General features: G+C 41.2%; 1 protein-coding gene across 1 annotated transcript in view; it reads right to left on the bottom strand.

Moving 5' to 3' along the window:
* LOC114492349 (cytochrome P450 3A12) overlaps nt 1–7,419 on the bottom strand; it is a 192,284-nt gene that overhangs the window by 16,862 nt on the left and 168,003 nt on the right. The gene's annotated exons all lie outside the window — the stretch shown is intronic.

Genomic DNA, 7,419 nt, shown 5'->3' with positions numbered 1-7,419 from the left:
CTAGAAGCTGGGAAAGGCAAGGAAGAATCCTCTGGAAGCTTCTGAGAGACCATGGCCCTGCCAACACCTCAATTTCAGACTTCCAGCCTCCAGAAATCTGAGACAATACATTTCTGTGGTTTTAAGCCAATCAGTTTGTGGTACTTTTCAATGGGAATTAATAGATCCCATCAGGACTTCTGTCAGTACCTGCCTTGTTAATTTCTAGTCCTTGGGAAAGTTACAAGTACCTTTCCTCCACTCTGCCTTAGAACCGGCTCGACTGGTTCTGCTACAAAGTTTTGCTCTGGCTTCAAGAGGTCTCTCTGAACTGCTTGGTAAACAAACGAGTATTTTATCCTTTGACTTCTTTTACATCTCTGGTGGTAGTGGTTGCAAACTTTTCCTTCATTTTCAAACTTTCATGAGCTGCCTATCATATCACTAGCAGAGGTAAAAATTTACTTCTACACATCTTAGGTTTTCAGATGGGATTCTAACAAAAAGATTAAAAAGAAAAACAGTGTATTGACTCATGCAGCACACATCACACAGGAGAAACTTAAAATGAAAAGTAGCTCATATGGTGGCTTAGCTTTCTGAAGATCACAGTGTCAACAAAGAACAATAATTTGTGGAGAAATGACAGGACAAAGGAAACGGAACAGACCTGGGAGGGTGAATGATACACTATTACCGAATGGACACTCCCTTTCTCCCCCCGGGATCCCCCTCCACTCCTCATACTAGGGTTGCCTTGCCTGCCTCCAGGGAAAGACGGCTCTCAATGCCAGAGACTGGTGAAAAGGAAAGGAATTATTTATTCAAAGAGTTATACAGCCTTAGAGTAATGACTTAATGTCTTCATTAAAATACTAAAGTTCTTTAGAATACCCATGAATGCACAGTCCTGTCTTCTCCCTCTGCCCAGTCTGGGGTATGGTATCTCAGGAAAAGAAGTAGAAGTCCATGGTTTAGGCAGCCCCTTGGTTCTGGCACCATCAGCTGTGTTGCTGCTGCGATCTCCAGTTAATTCAAAACCATGTGGCACCTTCTCATGGCCCACCAGCAAGAGTCCTTTCATCCCTTTTCTTCCCAGAAAGGTTTCTCCTGCATCCTAAGCCACGTAGCAAATCGGAGCACCCCAAAGCTGCACGGTACCCAAACAAACCTCGTCTGGCTGCCATGCCTAGGTTTATATCCCAGCACTAATCTTCCTCTCCAGCCCCATTTCCGACTCCTCCCACAATTGGGTACACCTGCTAGCATTCCTGTATTCTTCCAGCTTTACTGGGCTGCCTTAGTTAAGTCTGGGCAGGTGTGGCCTCATGGCATGGAGCCAATCATCTGCAAGCTCTCACACAGGTGCTGTAACCAGAAGGAGTTCCCACCCAGTTACATTATGAATTGAAGTCACTCTCATCTCCCTGGCTCAAAGCTTGGCCACAGCTATTTAACATATCTATAAAACCAGTTAAAAGTTAAAGATATGTTAAATGACCATGCCAGAGGTTGGCTGCAAAACTGTTGCTATGCAGAACAACTCTCAATGGCCCTGTGTCCCAGTGCAATGTGTCCCATCTCCCAGCTCAGATTTGTTGGGGTGAGGACATCCTATATTATTTTTTCTAATATTTCCTGGACACCCTGAGTTCTGGACCCCATGACAAATACCTATTTGGGCCCCCCTTGGCTGCACCCCATTACAGTTTCAGCCTCCCAAGGGTGGCAGATTGCAGGAAAATAAATATATGTGAGGAAACTAATGGAGTACTTTCCAGATTCCTCTGGTGCTGTATTTGGGCTAAGAGTCTGCTTCCAATAAAACTGTTACAGAACAGCAGGGGGGCCAAGAGGGGCTGATATACTATTACCCGAAAAGGAACTCCCCAGGTTCGTTATGTCCACCACCTATAGGAAAGACATCTCTCAATGCCAGAGATTTGTGAAAAGGAAAGGAAATGTTTATTTAATGTTATACGGACTTAAAGTAGTGACCTAATGTCTTCATCAAAATCCCAAAGTCCTTTAAAACACCCACAAAACACACACACACACACGGTCCTTCCCTCCCCCTTTTGCCCAGTCTGGGGTACCATATCTCAGGAAAAAGAAGTCCATGGCTCAGGCAGCCCCCAGTTCTTTCCAGTAATCCATCCTGGCTGGTAGGCCTCCCTTGGTTACTGCATGGTTCTCCTTCCTCAGTGGCTGCAAGGGGTGTGGGGTGGGGGGCGGGGGAAGGAGCAGGGTTGCCACTCTGTCAAAGCCAAATGGCGGTTCTCTGCTAAAGCCACATGGTGATTCTCTCTCATAGGGCTGCAGGAGTCCCCACTCTGCCAAAGACCCAGTGGTTCTCCCCTACATGTCCACAGCTGCGTGGTCTTCTCTGCACAATGGCTGCAGGAGTCTCTACTCTGCCAAAGCCACATGATTCTCCCTCCTCAATGGCTGCAAGGAGGGGGTCGCCACTCTGCCAAAGCCGAGTGGTGGTTCTCTGCTAAAGCTGCATGGTTCTCTCTCACAGGGCTGTGGGAGTCCCCAGTCTGCTAAAGCCATGTGGTTCTCTCCTCAATGGCTGCTGTGTCTGGGTTTAAATCTCTGCCAATCTTCCTCTGCAGCCCCATTTCTGACTCCTCCTACACTGGGCTACACTCACCAGTACTCATATCCTTCCAGCTTTACTGGGCTGCCATCATGAGTCTGGACAGGCGTGGCCCCATGTCATGGAACCAATCTTCTCCAGGCCCTCACGTAGGCGCTGTAATTTGGGGGACCTGCCCTCCTAGTTACGTCTTGGTGGGGAAGTTACTTCCATTCCCCTGGCTCAGACCATGACCACAGCTATTTAACATATCTATACAACCAGTTAAAGGTTATAGATATGTTAAATGACCACACCAGAGGTTAGCTGCAAAGCTTTAGCTGTACAAAACAGCTCTCAATGTCCCTGCTCCATATGTCCCTTCCCCCAACTCACACCTGGAGGGTGGGGGGTGAGGACATCCTAATATTTCCTGGACACCTTGAGTTCTGGACCCCATTCCAAATCCCTATTTGGGGCCTCCGTCTTGGCTGCACCCTGTTACAAAAGGAGAATTTATATCCTGTCTTTAGGCAGAAAGGGGTAGGGTGCTTTTCCTGGACTTCCTGCTTCGTAATTGCCTTCAGCTCAAAATACCTTTTATGTCAGGCCTATTTTGGGGTGACACATTTGGATTCCTTTACTACTTACTATTGTGAAGAACTTGCATCATTAGTAAAAGCCAAAAGATTTATACAATCTGAAAAGAAACCAGAGTATAGAACTTGCATTGTTTGCTAAGAAAAAAAATTTTTAAGTATTTTTTATTGATTATGATGCTATTATAGTTTTCCCGATTTTTCCCTTTTTATACCCCTCTCCACCCGCCCCCCCAACCCTCCAGCATTCCCTCCCACCTTAGTTCACATCCATTTGGTTGTACATATAAGTTCTTTGAATCCTCTGTTCCCTATACCATTTTTATCTTTCCCCATCTATTTTATGCCTACTAATTATGCTTCTTCTTCCCTGTACTTCCCCCCACCCAGTTCCTCCCCCCCACCACTGAACTCCCTCTGTGTGATGTCCATTGCTCTGATTCTGTTCCTGTTCTGGATGTTTGCTTAGTTTTTGTTTTCATTGTTTTTCTTTTCTTTTAGGTTCATTTGTTGATAGTTATGAGTTTGTTGTCATTTTATTGTTCATATTTTTTATCTTTTTCAATAAAATTTTTTATGGTACTATTCCCATCTTAATAACAATTCTTTGTCCTTTTTTTTTTGTTTTGAGTCTTGATATTGGCCTTTCTCATATCCTCAAGTGTGGGGTGGGACCCATGTGTTGTGTTTACTAAAAATCAAATAAAGTCTTCTGATGCACAAACAGGACTGAGAATAAACTTGTAATAGTTTTCAATTTTACTTAGGGATTTCTCTGAGTCTTACTATATTAATGTATTATCTGACTCACTAGGACCAGTATTTATTACACAGTTTTTCTCAAACTTATTTTATCACAGAAACTTCAGTTCTAGAAACAGCAAGTAACACTTCCCAGAAGGCAGTTTGGCAGTGACTAATTTCTCCTACACTTTCTCCGGGTGATATGGACCATCTCAGATTGCAGCCTAGACTTGTGCTGTGCAGCCCCCAAAGTTGGTGGTACCTGCACTGGTGTTGTAAGCCACCCACGCTGTGTGATCCTGGATAGGGCTCTGTTAAAGTCTTTTTTCCTTGGAGACTAGGCTTTTGTTATGGAAAACGCCTTGGGCACAGTTTCTAATGATTTCTATTCCTCTTCCTCCCGCCAGAGCCACGAGAGTATCTTTTTCAACTTTTGTTCTGAGAATCTGATGGGGTTCCTGGAGGTAAAACCCATGAATATGTACCCCTGTCTCCAATATTGCAGCTCTAACAAGTTTCTTACTCAAGCTGTCCCACACTCAACTCCCAGCAATTCATCAAATCTACCATTTAAGTATTTCTACCATTTTATGGCTCTGGTGAGTTTTGCTTCAGGGAAGCAGATCTGAGTTTCAACTCTGTATCTAGATTTTCGGGTGGCTATTTGCCATGCAACATCAGTTCTCTGATGGGTCTGAGAAAAACCTTGATTTTCACTTTTCTCATCTCTTTCTTTTAGGGATATGAGTTATGACTTCTAAATTCTTTACATGTTGGAGCTGAAACTGGAAGTCTACTATCATAATATTAAAGTAGGTTTCTTGTAGATCTCTGTAATGGTTAGTTTTGAGTGTCAACCTGAATGGGCTAATGGATGTCCAGATAGCCATAAAATACTACTTCTAGGTTTATCTGTGAGGGTGTTCCCAGAAGAGATTAACATTTGAATCAATAGACTAAAGAAAATTGCTCTCTTCAGTGTGGGTAGCTATCATCCAATCATTTGAGAGCCTGAATAGAACAAAAATGGAAAGGGAGGGAAAATTTGTTCTCTGCTTGAGCTGGGACATCTGTCTTCTCCTGCCGTTGGATATTGGTACTCCTCGTTCTCAGCCTTCACACTTGGACTGACACTTATACCATTAGTCCCCATGGACTAATGACTGAGGCCTTTGACTCAAACTGAATTATACCACCATCTTTCCTGGCTCTCCAGCTTGCAGACAGAAAACTGTGCAACTTAGCTTCCATGATCATGTGAGGCCATAGCCAATGACCCCTACTACTGCTTCTGTTTCTCTGGAGGATCCTGACCAATACAATCTGTCTCATGTAGTTGGGTCTTACTGCTTTTCTTTCCAACCCAGTCTCTCAATTTTTAACTGTTATTCTTAAATCATTCACCTTTAAATTTATTGTTTGTATAGTTGTATTAAAATATACTATCTTGATAGCTGTTTTCTATTACTTTCATTTGGCCCATTTCTTTTTTCCTTTTTTTGCCTTCTCAAATTTTATTGAGCCTTTAAAAAATATTCCTTTTATCTCCTCACTTATTATTTAAACTTCTTTTGCCATAGGGTTTACAATACATTTTGAAAACTGCAAATCTACCTTCAAATAATGTCACTTCATGTGGCAAAAGACTTTTTAACAATGTGTCCTCAATTCCCAGTCCTTGTTTCATTGTCACACATTTCACTTTTATATATGCAATAACTTTCAACACATTGTTCCTATTAATACTTTAAATACTTATTTGCTTTAAACATCTGCTAGCTGAAAAGTGTAAGGGGGTATGAAATGACAATGTGGAAAGAGACAATGACGAAACCCAGGTAAATAAAGACATAAGAGATTTTGGAAAGACATTTGTCATAGAATACCCATGCTAATGAATTAGAAGCTATAGACTGCATTCAGACAGCCAAGAGGGACTCAGAGGAAAGACTGAGAAAATCTCTGATCCTCCTGAGGGTACAGCCTTCAGCTGTGACCTGGGTTCCAAGAATGTAGGAAATAGATAATTCTGAAGTGGCAAAGATTTTCAGAGTCAAAGAGATCAGGGTCCTCTGGATAAAACCGAAAGCACAGCTTTTCTGTTCTTCCTCATAGTTTTACCACCATTGGCATCATGGTGTAGAACTATAGAATGCTTATTGACAGCTCATCCTGGTTTTGCTTTTTCATTTGATGTGACACACACACACACACACACACACACGCTTTCAGGTCTTGCTTCTTTATCTGCTGTAAGTTTTTTAAAGAGGAAATAAACATAGAAATAACTTGTCTGAGATTATACACCCAATTAAGTAGTAAAATTGGGATTTGAACTCATTGTCTCTGGCCCCATAATCCTGTGCTTAATCACTGCACTGCCTAGATTCTTTCAGCAAACCAATAAAAGCTCTCTGATTGATTATGCTGGTTATGTATCTTTCCCCCTTCATTCTTTACTTATATTTGTCCATGTAATCTTTCTCGGACTGAAAAGGGTGGATTAAAGTTTTCTTCCTTCAGTGAGTTTCTGTTTCTTCTCCTTGTAGTTCCTGTAATTCATTCTATAAAAAGTTGCTGCTGTCTCAGTGCTTACATTTGCAAAAGTACTGGGTCTTCATTATATATTGCACCCATTTTTACAATTTTTTTTTACAGATTTTAGTTTCAATGTTATATACACTTCAGGGAACACCCATTAACATGACAATGTTTTCTTTGTCTTTCACACTTTCGGAGTTGAACTCCAATTTTTCAAATGACAAAATAAAAATCCTTATTTTCTAAAATTTTCATTTCTCTACCTATTCTATTATTTTTATGTTTCTGAAACACTTTTTTAAAAAATGAGACACATTCTTTTTAAGAGACATAGAATCCTTTTCTGTGGGTAACTGGGTTAGGTCAATTTACATTAATAGTCCAAGCATTTTTGTCCTGAATTCTGTCTCTGTATTTATCTACTTTCTGCTCTTATTTTATTTTTAATTTGGTTTTTTTTTAGATTTTATTTATTTTTTGAGAGAGGGAAAGGGAGGTAGAAAGAGAGAGAGAGAGAAAAGCCAATGCACAAGAGAAACATTGTTTGGTTGCCTCTCACATGCCCTCAACCAGGGACCTGGCCTGCAACCTAGGCATGTGCCCTGACGGAGAATCAAACCTGTGATCTTCCAGGTCACAGGCTGGTGCTCTTTCCACTGAGCCACCATCAGCCAGGGCTCTGCTTTTATTTTGAAATCTTTGTACATATGTCTATTTTCTTTGGTCTTTAAAATAGTTCTGAAATTTAGGAACATTGCGTATTTTTGTCTTAGCAGTTTTCCTACATTACATGATACTCTTAATCCTGTGTTTTTAAAGCACTTTTATTAGTTTCCTGCCATGAGGTTCCTTTATGCTCAATTCTCCACATTAAATTAGTCATATGTTATGTTAATGAGGTATCCTTAAAACTTCTTTTGTGTGCTCACTGGAGGTAAGAACATTTTTTATTTATTTATATGTTTTAATTTATTT

The sequence above is a fragment of the Phyllostomus discolor genome, chromosome 3 (genome assembly GCF_004126475.2).
Source record: "Phyllostomus discolor isolate MPI-MPIP mPhyDis1 chromosome 3, mPhyDis1.pri.v3, whole genome shotgun sequence".
Lineage (NCBI taxonomy): Eukaryota > Metazoa > Chordata > Mammalia > Chiroptera > Phyllostomidae > Phyllostomus > Phyllostomus discolor.
This window is presented reverse-complemented; position numbering and strand designations above follow the sequence as displayed.